The sequence below is a fragment of the Talpa occidentalis genome, unplaced genomic scaffold (assembly GCF_014898055.3).
Source record: "Talpa occidentalis isolate TD23 unplaced genomic scaffold, MPIMG_talOcc4v2.1 talOcc4.17, whole genome shotgun sequence".
In the NCBI taxonomy this organism is placed as follows: domain Eukaryota; kingdom Metazoa; phylum Chordata; class Mammalia; order Eulipotyphla; family Talpidae; genus Talpa; species Talpa occidentalis.
In genome coordinates, this window is record NW_023601754.1 from 4,868,324 (window position 1) to 4,883,472 (window position 15,149).

Here is a 15,149-nt window from a genome sequence, read left to right on the forward strand (position 1 = left end):
TCATCGAAGACCAACTATGCGTAAGGGACAGTCCACCCCAAAACTCCCACATGTCAAAATCACAGTTGAAGGTGCTCAAAAATGCAGATTCCAGGCTCTACCCAAGCGCTGGAAGCAGAGCATGGGGCCTGGGCACTGGTGTTTTGAACAAGCACAAATTTTGCTTCCTGAGGCCAGTGAACCAGCTTGTCTGTCTGTCCATCTATTTAGCTGTCATTTACTGAGCACCCACTGGGTGCCAAGCTCTGGGCTGGGTGCAGATGGTTGGGAGAAACTCAGCCTGAACCATAAATTCCTTGGCACTATTAGAAAAGTTTGGCTCAGTTACCAGATTGGGCCCTGCCATTTCAAATGCTGAAGTCTTTGAAAAGACTTTAGCTTTTCAAAAGTTCTCAAGTGAGAGCAAGCAGCACATTCACTAGTGCAAGCTCCCAGTGGCACCGAATTTGCAATGGACCAAACTACACTTACCAGGAATGAGGCTGCGCCCTCAGGGCTCTGCATACTTTATTTAAATGTTGGTCTCTGTAACAACCTTATGAGGCTGGTGTTGTGAACGTTCTCATTTTACAGATGAGGAAACTGAGACCTCAGAAGGGCCACTCACTGGTCTCACAGCTTCAAGTGATGAATCATGGTTTGAACCCACGCGTGCTGAACTGTCGTGCTTTTTCCCAACTCAAGGTGCCATTGCTGCAGTTTTGGGTCTGAAAACTGATGCCATACAAGTAGTTATTCTGACGTTAGTTGCATTGAACCAGGAGAGAAAAGATGTTGTGTTTTTTTTTTAAAGATTTATTTATTTATGCAAGCACTGGGCTACAGGCCAGAGGCGCGGTAGGGTGAGAGGATTCACCAGGGACAGAGTGGGTTGCAGAACAGGCAGATCGACTGAAATACACTGCTGAGGGGAGCAGTGGGTGAGACAGGAGAGGTCTGCTGAGCCATGTGGGTAGCTCCCTGGCCAGCCAGGAATTGAACCGGCGCTGCAGAGGCTGCAGACAGCTTCACAGCACTGTGCACAACCTGCTGCACCACTGGGGAGGCCCAAGATCTTGTGGGATTTTTGGTTTTTTTAAAAGATGTATTTATTTATTTATTTATTTATACAAGCACTGGGTACAGTCAGAAGAGCAGGAGGGTGAGAGAATTCACCAGAGCCAGAGCGGGGAGCAGAGCAGGCAGAAGGACTGAAGTACACTGCTGAGGGGAGCAGTGGGCAGCAGGAGAGGTCTGCGCGCCATGTGGGACCCTCCTCCGGTGGCCGGGGAGCAGCCAGGGATCGAACCGGCACTGCAGAGGCTGCGGGCAGCTTCGCAACCCAGCGCTCAACCACTGCACCACCGGGGAGGCCCAAGATCTTATGTTTTGACCCGTGTTTTAAGAACATAGGGTGTAAACTACCAAGGGGAGGTCTTTCTGGAAGTTTCCATGGGTTGGAACTTACTTTATTCCTTATCGGTATATTTAAGTTATTTCAACTTTTCCCAAAGTTGTTATAACATCTTTCTCTTTCACTGTGAGCACAAATAGATTTAGTAGTGGATTTGCAGAACCAGATGTCACACACTCTTAAGATGTTCCTAGATAGTGTCAAATCTCCCTCCAAGATGGTAGCTTTACACAACTGTCAGGACAGCCCCGAGTAGCTATTTCTGCAGACTCTTGTCTCCATTTTAAATATCATCAAACTCTAAGTTTTGCCCATCCAAATGCATTTTGCAGAGTTTTTCTACAGCTTGTGAAGTCACATGTGTGAGACTAACCTTCTATTTCTCAGGCTCACCCTCTCACTCCCTCCCTGGCATCCAGGGCTTGAACAACTATTTCTTATGCTAAAAGTCTGGGGCCTCCCTGGTGGTGCAAGGGGTTAAGCTGCAGCACTACGAAACTATCAGCAGCCTCTGCAGCACAAGTTCAATCCCTGGCCAGGGAGCTACCCACATGGTGCAGCAGACCTCTCCTGACTCGCCCGCTGCTCCCCTCAGCAGTGTATTTCAGTCAGTCTGCGTGTTCTGCTCCCCACTCTGTCTCTGGTGAATCCTCTTACCCCCTGCACCTCTGGCCTGCACCCCAGTTCTTACATGCATAAATAAATAAATAAAAGCCTGGGCGGTCAAATGGTTAGAGATGTAGGTTCTGGCTCGGGCTGCCTGCCCTGGGTCTTGGCTCTTAGCCTATTTTCTCACGGTGTGACCTTAAGCAAATTTCTTGCTCTCTTGTGCCTTAGTTTCCTCATCTATGAAGTGGGGTCCTTCTAGAGTTGTTCTGAAAATTGAAGGTATCAATACAAAAGAATCTCCTGGAACACTGCAGATTACAGAATGGTCATTGGATGCTCTTGCTACTCAGCTGCAATAAGTGTGGGAAGGGAGGAGAGGCTGCGGAGGATGATGATTAGCTACGGCTCGCATCTGTCTTGGGTATTCATTAGAAAAGTAAAACCAAACCATGCCAACAATGACAACTATGAAGACTAAAGCTCAAAGAAACAAATTAGGCTGGTGTGAGCCAAACTGAAGATTTGATCTTTCCTTGCTCACAAACAAAGTTCATCCAGGAGTCAGGAAAATGGTTAGAGGACTGGCTGGTGGTAAACCCCAGTAGAAAGCCGGGGCAATAAAGGAACGGAGTCTTCCCACAGAAACCAGATGTTGAGGGTTCGGCTGGGAGACTCTGGTGGCCACGAGGGATCGATATGGCGGCTGTGCGAGGGGAAAATATGGTGGTGGTGTGTTCATAGGGCAAAGGCGAAGCAAACAAAAGGTGATCCCTAGGGGCCAGAGAGGGTGTCCTGGCCAGCGCTTTCATTCTGGCTGTGAGGCCGATATCTTTTGTCATCTGAAGAGCCTGAAATGTTGTTTGGGATTTTCCCACAGTGAAGGAAATGTTTTTATTTCGTCCCCAGTGAATCTGTTGGCTCCAACATAAACGTTGCTGCTTCCTCGGACATCCGTGAGCTCAGCTTCTACATAGGGGCCTCTTTCTCAGCGACCCGGCTACTGCTCTCTGAAGGCCAGCCCACTGCCCCTGGGGGGTCCCCAGGGCCAGCAAAGGGAATTTCTAGATAGCTACCAATTAGCAATTGTTTTCATAAAACACAGGAGCACTTAGCAGGGAGATCGCTTTTGATTTTGCAGAAATCTGCCTGGGCTTTCTCCTCCGCCATAAATGACACTCTGTGGAGTATTAAAAATATCGCACCCCTAATTCCAGCCCCGAGGCCCCTGCTCTGCCTTGAAACAATTTTCATTTCAGTGGAAGAGGTAGGAGCCACGTTCCAAATTGCTGCAGAATAATTCCGAAGCATCTGCAGAGATTCCACAGCAGCCACTGTGCTCTGTTTACCAACACAATTAAACCTCGGCCATCCCCAGCTGCAGTGCAAATACAATCTTATCTACTTAACGTCAGCCGATTAAGTCATCCGGACGGCAAAACAGCAAACAGATATTAATAACCAACCTCTAAGTGAGTCATTTGAGTGGAGTGGAATATCGGGGCAGGTTCTTGGGCCTTAAGGCAGAAAACTTCACACCTGCCTGACACTGCTATAAAACACTGCAACATTACAACTTTTCAGCCATATCTAAAAGGCCAATTTAGGTTTATTCCCACCCCGTTTGTGGCTACGGTTCAGCAGGTATAAACCAGTAATGGCTGCCGTCCGGCTCTGGGTGGGTGCCAGCACAGATGTGTTCAGTCAAATGACTAATTGAAAACCTTATACAAAATCAGCAGCCTGGCCATTTTGCCTGCATAATAAAACAGGGCTGATAAAGGCAGTGGAGAAAAAAATCCACCCATCTCATCATCAGTGCCATTAACAATCATGAGTAAAGATGAAAACAACGCATGGTTTATTCTGCAAATGAAGGCGTATAACTAGATGGTTTCCCAAGGGCCCATTACGCATTTTAATAATACATCAAGGAGCCTGAGCAAACAGTTTGTATGTGCAAACCAAACAGAGCAAACTATTTACTGTTACCGCATACACAGACAACTCCCAGCTCTCTGGATTTAACAAATTTATAAAGGTACATAACATGATAGCTATTAGCAAAATTAAAAGAGAACCATTATAGACTTCCAGGCCTCCACGCGCCTCGCCATCGAGAAGAACTCGACTCCAACTTTCAATGCAGAAGGAACACCCCCCGCACCCCCCCCCCACGCCCTCTTTTTCCCTTTCCTCCAAGAGCGCAGCCTGCCTTGGACTCAAATTATGTGCATGAATAATAAAATACCATCTAATTAAAAACTGTAGTTAAATATGCAAAAATTAATGGTAATGAGATTGGGCAATACCTCCGAGGAGAGGCACTCGATGGATGACTCACAAGAGCTCCTTTGCTTGACCTGAACTGGAAAATGGAAGCGACTTTGAACACTCTTGATCCTGGCACCCCTGAAGCCCCATGGTGCCCTGGAATGGCCGCCCCCTGCTCATAGCCAGGGCAGCAAGTGGCCACCCTCGGTGTCTACCTGAGCTTTCTCTTCCCGTCTTCTAGACCATAGGAACAGGAGGGAGTGGGGTGGGCGGAGCTAGGGTAAGGGGCTTGTCACCTCCAAGTAAGAAGAAGCTTCTCAGACAATGTTGACGGTTGCACAAACAGGACCCTGATTATAAGAAACAGGTGGGAAGGCCTGCTGGAGGGGGCCCGGGCTGTCTCCCCAAAAGGTGTCCAGAGCATAAGAGAGTTTCTGCATCCGTCACACCGCCTGGGACATGGGCTGCTACCAGAAACTTCTCCCCTGAGGGCAATCTGCTTTCCTCCCTTGCAGCCTTGGAAGCCTTTGCCGTGTTGTCAGCACAGGCCCCTGACCACATTCTCCCGAGCCCCGTTTCAAGAGGCCACTGGTCTCTTTTGTGCTTCTAAGTCCTCTTGGCACTTGACCACGTGTTTGGGATGGAGTCAGCTTCCTGAGCGCGTGGCCTGACATTTGTTTTAGACACAGGCGACTGGATCTCACCCATCACCTCTGCTTAGAGCCCCTGAATCTCAACGTCCCCAATCTCTGTCCTCCTGTTTCTTCGAGGTGGGTGATTCTGCTGGAGGACAGTTGATGACAAACTGAATGACAACACCCTTTAAGAGGAGAACGTGATCTTGGTACAGTAGATAATTTCAGACACACTCCATCTGATTCCTGCTTCTGCCTTTTCATCTGTCGAAATGGAGACTGACATGCTGAAAAGCGAGCATATCTTTGTGGAGGTATTTCTCATTCAGCTGAGCCTGGTGGAAAACGCTCAGCACCTTCTTCAACATGCCCATGTCATTCTGCTTATGATAAGGGTTTCTTGTCAAGTCAGTAGGTATTTGAGCTAATTGATACGTTCTCGACAACCCTCTACACCAGCTGTGCGGCCGAACAATGGTGGTGATGTCAGCAGAGGGGCTTTTGTTCGCTGCCAGCTGACCTTCACCCATTCTGAGATTTATGTTGTCATGTTTGAGCTTGGGAGAAAATGGTGAACTCGATTCGTCTTTTTTTTCCCCTCCTTTCTGTTGGGAAAGTCTGGAGTTCTCCCTTCTTGTGTCACAGGTTCTACTTGACCTTCTCCGTTGGCAGCCAAGTTTAATGCCGGAAGCATGACAGTAAGAATTTCTAGTGTTTGAGATGGCGAAGGTAGAAAGTCGGACAGGTTGAGCCTTCTTAAAATCTTGGACAAATCTCACTTAGGTTTGCATTCTAAAAAGATTTAGTGGGCCTCCCCAGTGGCGCAGCGGTTGAGCGCTGGGTTGCGAAGCTGCCCGCAGCCTCTGCAGTGCCGGTTCGATCCCCGGCTGCTCCCCGGCCACCGGAGGAGGGTCCCACATGGCGCGCAGACCTCTCCTGCTGCCCGCTGCTCCCCTCAGCAGTGTACTTCGGTCCTTCTGCCTGCTCTGCTCCCTGCTCTGGCTCTGGTGATTTCTCTCACCCTCCTGCGCTTCTGACTGTACCCAGTGCTTGTATGTATAAATAAATAAATAAAATCTTTTTTTAAATAAATAAATTAAAAGATTTAGTGCCAACTATGCCTGTTTCTTATGGATTGATTTGTCGCTCATTCTTGCAAATGCTATTTGAGAACACGGTGGAGGGTCCAACTCTGGTGTCGTTCAGACTGATGTTTCTGTCTCGATTTTGCTGCTTGCTGGCTGTGTGACTGTGGGCTAGTTCCCTTACTTCTCTCCCTCATGGCATTCTAGTGTTGATTCACTGGAGATAGTTTACATAAAGCACTTAGCACCATACTAACCCTTGTAAATAGTCAATGAACAGTAGCGATGCTCTACAACACAAGCACCGACCACAATAACAATTACTGGAGTTCATCTTCCATAAAAATCAGTTAATACAGTATAGGGAAAACAGAAAAATAGGGATCAAGAAGCTTTTGGGCAAAAGGAGAAATCGATGCATGGGGAATAAACTTAGCTATCATAGCATTTTAGAGTTTTTCAAAATGTTTGGAAATACATTATTCAAAGCGACTATCACTTAAGACACTTTGCAGTTTGGACATATGTTCTCTTATGAAGCCAGACGCCCAAGAGTTCCCAGGGCTGGATGTTCAGCCCTGATTTCAAGGCTGACATTCCCCCACGGTTCCAAGATGGCGGCCCCAGCTCCTGTTCTCACCTTCTATCTTGTTCAAAAAAAAGGAAGGCACGTCTCTTGGGGAGAAAATCTTCTCCCAAGTTTCCAAGCTGATTTCTTACTAAAACTGTCCCCCTACCCCCCACCCTCACCCCCCACCCCCCATCCCGGATCACAACTGGTGTGTATCTCTAAAGCAATCACAGCAAAAGGAGAAAGAGGTTCTGAGATTTGGCTTGACCAAGGATGTGCATTCACTACAGTCGGGTCCACCTTTCCCGAACACATCACCATTAAGAACCCAAATGACACGGGACTCATGTCATTAAGAGAAAAAATGGGGGTTGACCTAGATATCTGGACGACCTGCCAAACCCAGACCTTACAGTGGCCGACGTCGTTTTCATTTGACAGAGATGGAAACTGAGGCTCACACACGTTATATGAATTTTTTAAGGCACAAGCAACTCAGAAGTGATAGAACTCGGTCCAGAAGCCAGATCTGCAGGCTCCTGGTTTAATGTTTATTTCAGTACATGCAACTGTACGGACCTATTAAATTCACTGGCAGACAGAGTTAAAAAGCCAAGAAGATGAACTTTGTAGCTCAACTCATGCTCTGATCAAAAGGAGCCACATAAATTTATCTAGAGAAAAACATTTTTCCTGGCACTAAATTCTTGGAGGTATTTATTGCAAGTATTCTTACGTAAGGGACATAATAGCATAATGGCTAATGTCAAAAATGATAACTTGCAAATGTTCTACTCTGAACAAAAAGCACAACCATTTACAACATTTTGTTTTCTGTCAGGATATATATGAATGGCATGTTCTCATGGGTGAACGAGGTTGTGTCTAACCTTAAAAAAAATTGGCAGAGAAGGCGATCTCTAGAAACGGAGCAGATCAAGATTAATACTCGTACACTGGGAACAATTACTCGGTATATTTTTTAGCATAGATAAGCTGGGCTTTGGGGTCATATGCAATTCCTGGTATATCATAACCACATCCTTTTCTTTCCCACTCACAGAAAGCCAACGAGCGAGTTAGACTGTTTTGTGCATTGCTTTGAACTGACTCTTAGAATCCGGAGAGTGACTCGCTTGCAAAACTACGTGGGCTATTATTAGTTCAATTGTTATGCCTATTCCACACACTACAATGGCAAAGTAGACGCCAGCCTTCCTGATGTCAGTTCAATATTCACAAAGACAGGGAGCAAATTCACCTCCACGAGGAGGTGCTTAATTAAAGAGAAAACACTGACATTTCCTGATGTTTGCAAAGTCGCTGTTCTTCAAAATTACCTTAAATAAATTTGCCCGGCATCTCAATAGCTGAAACTGAGGCTTCTGGGGAAGGGTGGTGGCTCACTTTCTCTCTGGCTGATGTTCACAGCAGCCCAGCCAGCCTGCAGGTATCCCTGCTTACCCAGCCTTTCCAGCCATCTGTTCATTACGCAGAGAGGGATTGACCCACAAGAAGCGGGCGCACACGAAGCCCCCAGAACCACGTCTGGACGTGCTATGGTTCAGTCAGTCCTCTTCATGGTGGGGAGAACCTCTCACCTCAGAGGTAGCAGGATCTAATGGTTTGCTTTGTGGGCTTAAGGGTGAACAGACACACTTAACTTAAAGAAGGAAATGCGGGAGATGACTTCCTATGTCATCGAGTGTTGGTTGGTTATAAAAACAGAGTCATCGTTTAAGTCTTTGTTTTTAAAGAAAAGGATGATTTCATTTCTAGCCAAAAATATCGTTTGTAAACAAGCTTAGGGAGCTATTTTATTTATTGAGGGAACCCCCTGTGCTGAGAACTTTGATGTTTTCATAAAAGTACAAATGCGTGGCAGCCCATAGATGGGTTATAGAGTGGGAAAATAAAAGGAATTTAATCCAACAAGTCTACAATTATTTATTGAGCACCTACTGTGTGCCTGGTACTTAGCTCTGTCTTGTAGGGGATCTGGGGAGGATTAAGACCCAGAACACAGCCTTGCCCTGAGATAGGTTCACAAACTTGAGGGCTGAGTGGGGTCGCTGAAAATGCATGGTGCATTCTAGATGAGGACTGGCAAACTTGGGGCCCCAAATCCCCAGGGTGGGTGCGTGCTCCATTTCCGTGATGGTTTCTGGCAATGCTGGTCCAAAGTAGCCTGATCATCCTTATTTTACACCCTATTAACTGGAAATTGAAAATTGTATGTAAACTCTCTCTACTTTTCAATGTTAATTTCATTTCAATAAAATAAAACTCTGAGGGAAAAATAAAACATGTCAGTTAGCTGTATTCTCTGAATTGATTTGTTGGTTTGGCAGCTTGAAAACTCGACTGGTAGTAGCATTCGTTTTCTGTCCATTTTGTCTCGTGAAGAAATTAATTACACTTATGTCAGCCAAAAATACCTCTGGGTCTTTAAATCTTTTTTTTTTTTCCCTTAAAGATGAAAATTATTTTGCCTATTTGACCAGCATCTGCTTTTGTGGGATGTCAGTTGTCATGAGAAACGTTGAGAGGGGCTAAGGGCTATTGGCGCTATTCAGCTTCGCTTTGGCCGCCCTGGCGTGGCAGCGAGAGAAGTGGTTGAAACCTAATGCTGCAGGGAACGGACAAGAGAAGAGCAGAGAAGACAGAGTAGGGTTAGTTGAGGGCTGGGAATGTACAAAAAAATTGCAACTGAACAGCAAACAATTTTTTTTCATTATGCACTTATTCATTCATAGATATGTATTGATCATCTAGTGTATGCCAATCTTTATTTTAATCATGGATATATTGGGTGAATGGCACATACAAAGTTTCAGCTCTCAAGAGCGAATATCCCAGTAGGGGTGTGGAAGTGAAGGAATGTTAACAAATAAACAAAGAGGGTTATTTAATATTTTTTAATTAAAATTTTTTCTTATATTGTTGTTGATTTTTATACAATACTTGATTTCTCCACTGGTGTGTGGTCCCCACAAATCTCCCATCACCACATCACCTGTGAACCATCATCATAGTCCCTTGTGCTCTTCCCTCTCCTACTTTGACCCCTCTCCCTCCTGCTTCCCTTCTGTATGCCTCAGATTTCTCAGATTTCTAGTTTCCTGCAAATTCTCTCTCTCATCTCTCTCTCTCTCTCTCTCTCTCTCTCTCTCTCTCCCCTTTTTGTTCAGATTCCTACATTCCTCCTATAAGTGAAACCATCCAATATTTTTCTTTCTCCTTCTGACTTATTTCACTGAACATAACCCCTTCCAGCTCCATCCATGTTGCTGTAAATGGCATCAGTTTATCTTTTTGATGGCTGAGTAGTATTCCATCATGTACATAGACCACATCTTCTTGATCATTCATCTGTTTGGGGGCATTTAGTTGTTTCCGAGTCTTAGCTACAAAGAGGGCTATTTGAATGGCAATAAGTGCTGTGCACTCAACAAGACGAGGTTGTGAGCAATGACTGGAGGCCATGCTAGTGTAAGACCATGCTAGGTCTCTCTCAGAAGAAGACATTTGAACTTGAACAATAACCAGAAGCCAACCCACAAAGGTCTGCAAGGAGTGGTGAGGGATTCAGGCTTTAGTGGCTTGAAGTACAGACTAACTTAGTTGTTCTCATATTCAGATATTTTTCTGGCCTGTTCAGTGAACAAAGGGAAAATGTCTCCAGTTGGTATTGGTGTGTCTTTTTATTAGTAACATCTTTCTAAGGTTTGCTAGCCTGTTTTTTGTTTTGTTTTGTTTTGTTTTGGTGGGGGAGAAGAACAAGGGTATAGGCCAGGGGTTTGGGGTGAGAAGATTCCCCAGACACAGAGTGGAGAGCAGAACAGGCAGATCTACTGAAATACACTGCTGAGGGGAGCAGTGGGCGAGACAGAAGAGGTCTGCTGTGCCATGTGCATCAGCTCCCTGGCCGGGGATCAAACTCAGGCTGTAGTGGTGATAGTGCTGAGACTTAACCCCTAGGCAACCAGGGAGGCCCTAGCCTATTGTGTTAATGAAGAGAAAGCAGACTTCAAGCCCAGAAACCTGCAAGACATAGTAGCTGGTTAACATTAATAATGTTATTTTATTTCGCCTGTATTTGTTTTTATAGTTTCTTTCCAGTTTGCCACTTTGCACCAGTGATATACAATTTCTTTTTTGAATAAACATAGTTAAGTGAAAAAATAAATCAAATAGAATGACAGATATTAATTAAACCATAGCACAGATTGCATAACAGGCATTTTTCTTGCCCCTTCTCTTCTTTTGAATGACTCCTGAATAATTGAAAGAATGAGAAATCAAAATACTGTCTTCATCTCCACTGAAACTACAAACCATCTGTGGTGATTAGCCATAAAATGTTAAAATGGAAGACTATAAAAAAGAGCTAAGTCAGAATAAGGATGAGGTGCTGCAAAAATAAATTATGTGGATTAATTGAAAGTGTGTAACTACACAATGTGTACCCCCGGGCTCCAGGGTGCTTTGCCTGATGCCCAGAACATGCCATTACCTGATAACCCACAAGTTGGAGATGGAGTGGTCAATGACTCCTTGCTGGAGAACCTGAAACCAGGAGAAAATGCAGGAGCGCCCTCAAAAGCTAGCTTGCCATCCACTTACCCATAGTCAGCAAGCTCTCAGATATGCAGAACCTCCAGTCAATTATTTTATTTGTGTGGCATTCTTGTGTGTGTGTGCATGTGTGTGTAGAACTGGGGTGTCAGGTCAGAGGTGCAGGGGGCAAGAGGATTCACCAGAGGCAGGGTGGGGAGCAGAACAGGTGGATCTACTGAAATACACTGTTGAGGGGAGCAGTGGGTGAGACAGGAGAGGTCTGCTGTGCCATGTGGGTAGCTCCCTGGCCAGGAATCGAACTCAGTCCTCAGCAGTGACAGTGTTGAGACTCAACCCCTAGGCCAGCAGGGAGGCCCTGTGTGGCATTCTTAAATATAAACAGCTGCAAAAGATTCATAGACTTTAAAATAATACACCCACTAAGAAAGATGATGGCTCACTGGACCTCCCTGGTGGCGCAAGGGGTTAAGCACCACACTATGAAGCAATCCGAAGCCTCTGCAGCATGAGTTCGATCCCTGGCCGGCCAGGGAGCAACCCACATGGTGCGGCAGACCTCTCCTGTCTCACCCACTGCTCCCCTCAGCAGTGTATTTTGGTTAGTCTGCCTGTTCTGTTCCCCACTGTCTCTGGTGAATCCTCTCACCCCCCAGACCTCTGGCCTGTACTCCAGCTCTTATATGCATAAATAAATAAATCTTTAAAAAAAAAAAGAAATTCTGAGGCATCAGGGGTAACCCAAGGAATCAAAGAAAATGTCCCATGTTATCATCAATATTTACAGAGAGATAAAAACATATCTATGAAACAAGAACAGAATGCTATTGCTTTTAAGGTGTAATTAAAGAACACACAAAAAACTATAAATTCAAAGCAGGGTTAAAGGAAGAATAAATTCAATTTAAGGATTAGAGGGTAGAGTTGAAGAGATGTCTTAGGACATAAAACAAAGACCAAGAAACAAAAAGATAATATTCAAAATAATTTTAAGCTCTAACCATGAGGGCTGACATTTGACTGCTCAAACTTTAGAGAGACAAGATAGAGAGAATACAAGATGGAAGAGTAAAATGTTTAAGGGAAATATCATAGGGAGACATTTCAGAATGGAAGAAATTGAGTTTTCTCATGGGTGTTGAAAGGACCCACCAGGATTCAGCATGATAAATTTATTTATTATTTATTTTCTTAGATTGTTGTCCATTTTTGTGCAATATTTTACTTTCCCCCTTGGCTGTAGTCCCCATAATTCTCCCACCACCGAGGCACCCATGACCACCACCATAGTCCCCTCTGCTCTTCCCTCCCCTGTTTTGACCCCTATCTCTCCCCCTCCCTTGCTGGATGCCTCAGATCTATGGTTTACCTGCAAGGTTTTCTTTTTCCTGACCCTCTGTTAGGTTTCCCCATATTCCCCCCATAAGTGAGACCATCTGATATTTTTCTTTTTCCTTCTGATTTATGTTTTTTAGCATCATCCCTTCCAGCTCCATCCATGTTGCCCAAAATGGCATGAGTTTGTCTTTTGATGGCTGTGTAGTATTCCATTGTGTACATAGACCACATCTTCTTGATCTGCTCATCTGTTTGGGGGCATTTGGGCTGTTTGCATATCTTAGCTATTATAACTAGCTACAATAACCATAGGGGTGCAGATTTCCCTTTGAATTAGTGATTTTGTGTCCTTTGAGTAGATTCCCATGATTAAAATTCCTGGATCAAATTACTAAAAATGCTTGCCATAATGGGTGGGCAAGTTTGCATTCCTACCAGCAGTGTAAGAGAGTTCCTTCTTCTCTACATCCTTGCCAGACTTTGTTGTTGACAGTTTTTTGTTTTTTTTTTTTTAATATGGGCCTTCTTACCAGTGTGAGGTGGTATCTCATTGTGGTTTTGATTTGCATTTCCTTGATTATAAGTGATATTGAACATTTTTTCATATACTTTTTTAAAAAAGATTTCTTTATGCATACAAGAGCTGGGGTACAGGCCAGAGGTGCAGGGGATGAGAGGATTCACCAGAGACAGAGTGGGGAACAGAACAGGGGGATCAACTGAAATACACTGCTGAGAGGAGCAGCGGGCAAGTCAGGAGAGGTCTGCTACGCTAGGGTTGCTCCCTGGCCAGCTAGAGATTGAACTCATGCTGCAGAGGCTGCGGATAGCTTCACAGTGCTGTGTTTAACCTCCTGCACCACCAGGGAGGTCCATTTTTTCATATACTTGTTGGCCATTTGCATTTCTTCTTTGGAGAAGTATCATTTTAGCTCTTCTGCCCATTTTTGACTGGATTGTTCACACAGTGAATTTTACCAGGCCATCAGCAAGGTATTTCAGAACAGCAAAGAGAGAGTCCCTAAAAGCTTTCTCAGAGCCACACACAGATACCTGGGGAAAATAATGAGATGAGATTATTGGCACCAATAGGGGAGAGGAAATGCCATTTTCTTTAGTACATGGAATGAAAATGAATTTCAACCTGCAATTCTGTATCTAGCCCAAATCAGGTATATTGGGGTAGAATCTAGAAATCTTACAGTCAGAACATTTACTTCCCATGGGCCCTGCCCAGGAAGTGATTCGAGGATGTATTTCATCAAAGAAGGGAGTTTGGGATCCATGAAACATATCCGACACATGAAAGAGAAGCAAAAAGAATTCCAGAAAGAAGTAATATTAGCAGCCATTCACCAGTCCTCAGGGATCCCTGCACCAGATTGGGTAGGAGGATGGGTATTCCAGGAGGCCCATAGGGAAAAAAGTTAAACCAATAGATTATCCGTTCGATTGAACATGTGGATAATTATATTAAGAAACTACTGGAGGAAATGGGGGGGGGTTGAAATAGAGACATTTTTTAAAGCTAAGAAATTGAAAAAGTAACACAATTCTTCATTCCAAGGAAAGACACATTTTTCCAAAAAAGAAAGCAGTGATGGCACAGCCCTGGGTTCACAGCCAAGGACCTTCTACCATCATAATAATGAAAACATTGGATGCTGCATTAAGTGCAAAATTTTATATGATCTTATTGGGAAGGTCTGGAGAGTAAGAGGGCAGATATATGTATATTTGAGAGTAAGAGAGCCAAATCCTTATTTACCAGAGTAGAAAGTCAATATAAAAAGCTTAAAGTTAATGAATCAGGAGATAGCTGTATCATCATATTATCCGTTAGAAATGTGCCGACAGCAGCCACTAAAAGAATTAAAATTGATGCTTCTGGACAGGTGGATTGGGGTGAGTAGTGAAAAATGTTCTTTCCATTATAAACCTTTTAGCATTATTTGACTATTTCAATTATGTTCCTGTGTGACTTTGATAAACCTGTGATGTGCTTAAAGTGAAAGGAATAACCATATAGGTTTTTAACAATGGGGAGAGGCTTCTTACTGTCCCTGGTAGCCAGGCTCGCCTCTGAAATAGAGCCCAAACTTTTCACTGGACTTTTGTCCACCTAAAATAAAGCCTAGGTTATCCAGGGTCCTTTGAAGCTAAATATGGCCACATGACTATGGTCTTGGCCTATCAATTATAAGCAGCAGTAACATAAACAATTGATGAGATGTGTCCTTAAAGGAGTGGCCCTAGTTTCGGTGCCCTCCTGCTTCTTCCAGAGTCCAAGGACCTATGACAACTTAACAGCTGCTGTTCCTGGATTGGCCACTTTCAGACTTCTGGAAATGAGGGGAACATTCATTGTACCATCTTAAAACCATTGTTATTTTGGAGTTGTTGCATGAAAATTTAAATCAAATGTATGCACTTGGATATGTCAAACATCCCAATAAAGGCATGTAAATAACTGGATTTGGGAAATGCTGGTCTAGAGGGCAAGAGAAAGGACAGAGAGGAGTAGGAAGGTCACAGAGCATTCGTGGACAACAAGAGGAGTTGTGTAAGTGGAAGGAGCCAAGCCCTGTCATCTGACAGCCCTGTTTAAGCATGTTAGCTGAAATTTAAGGGAATGGCTGCTTCTTAAGAGTCCATGAATGTGACTCATG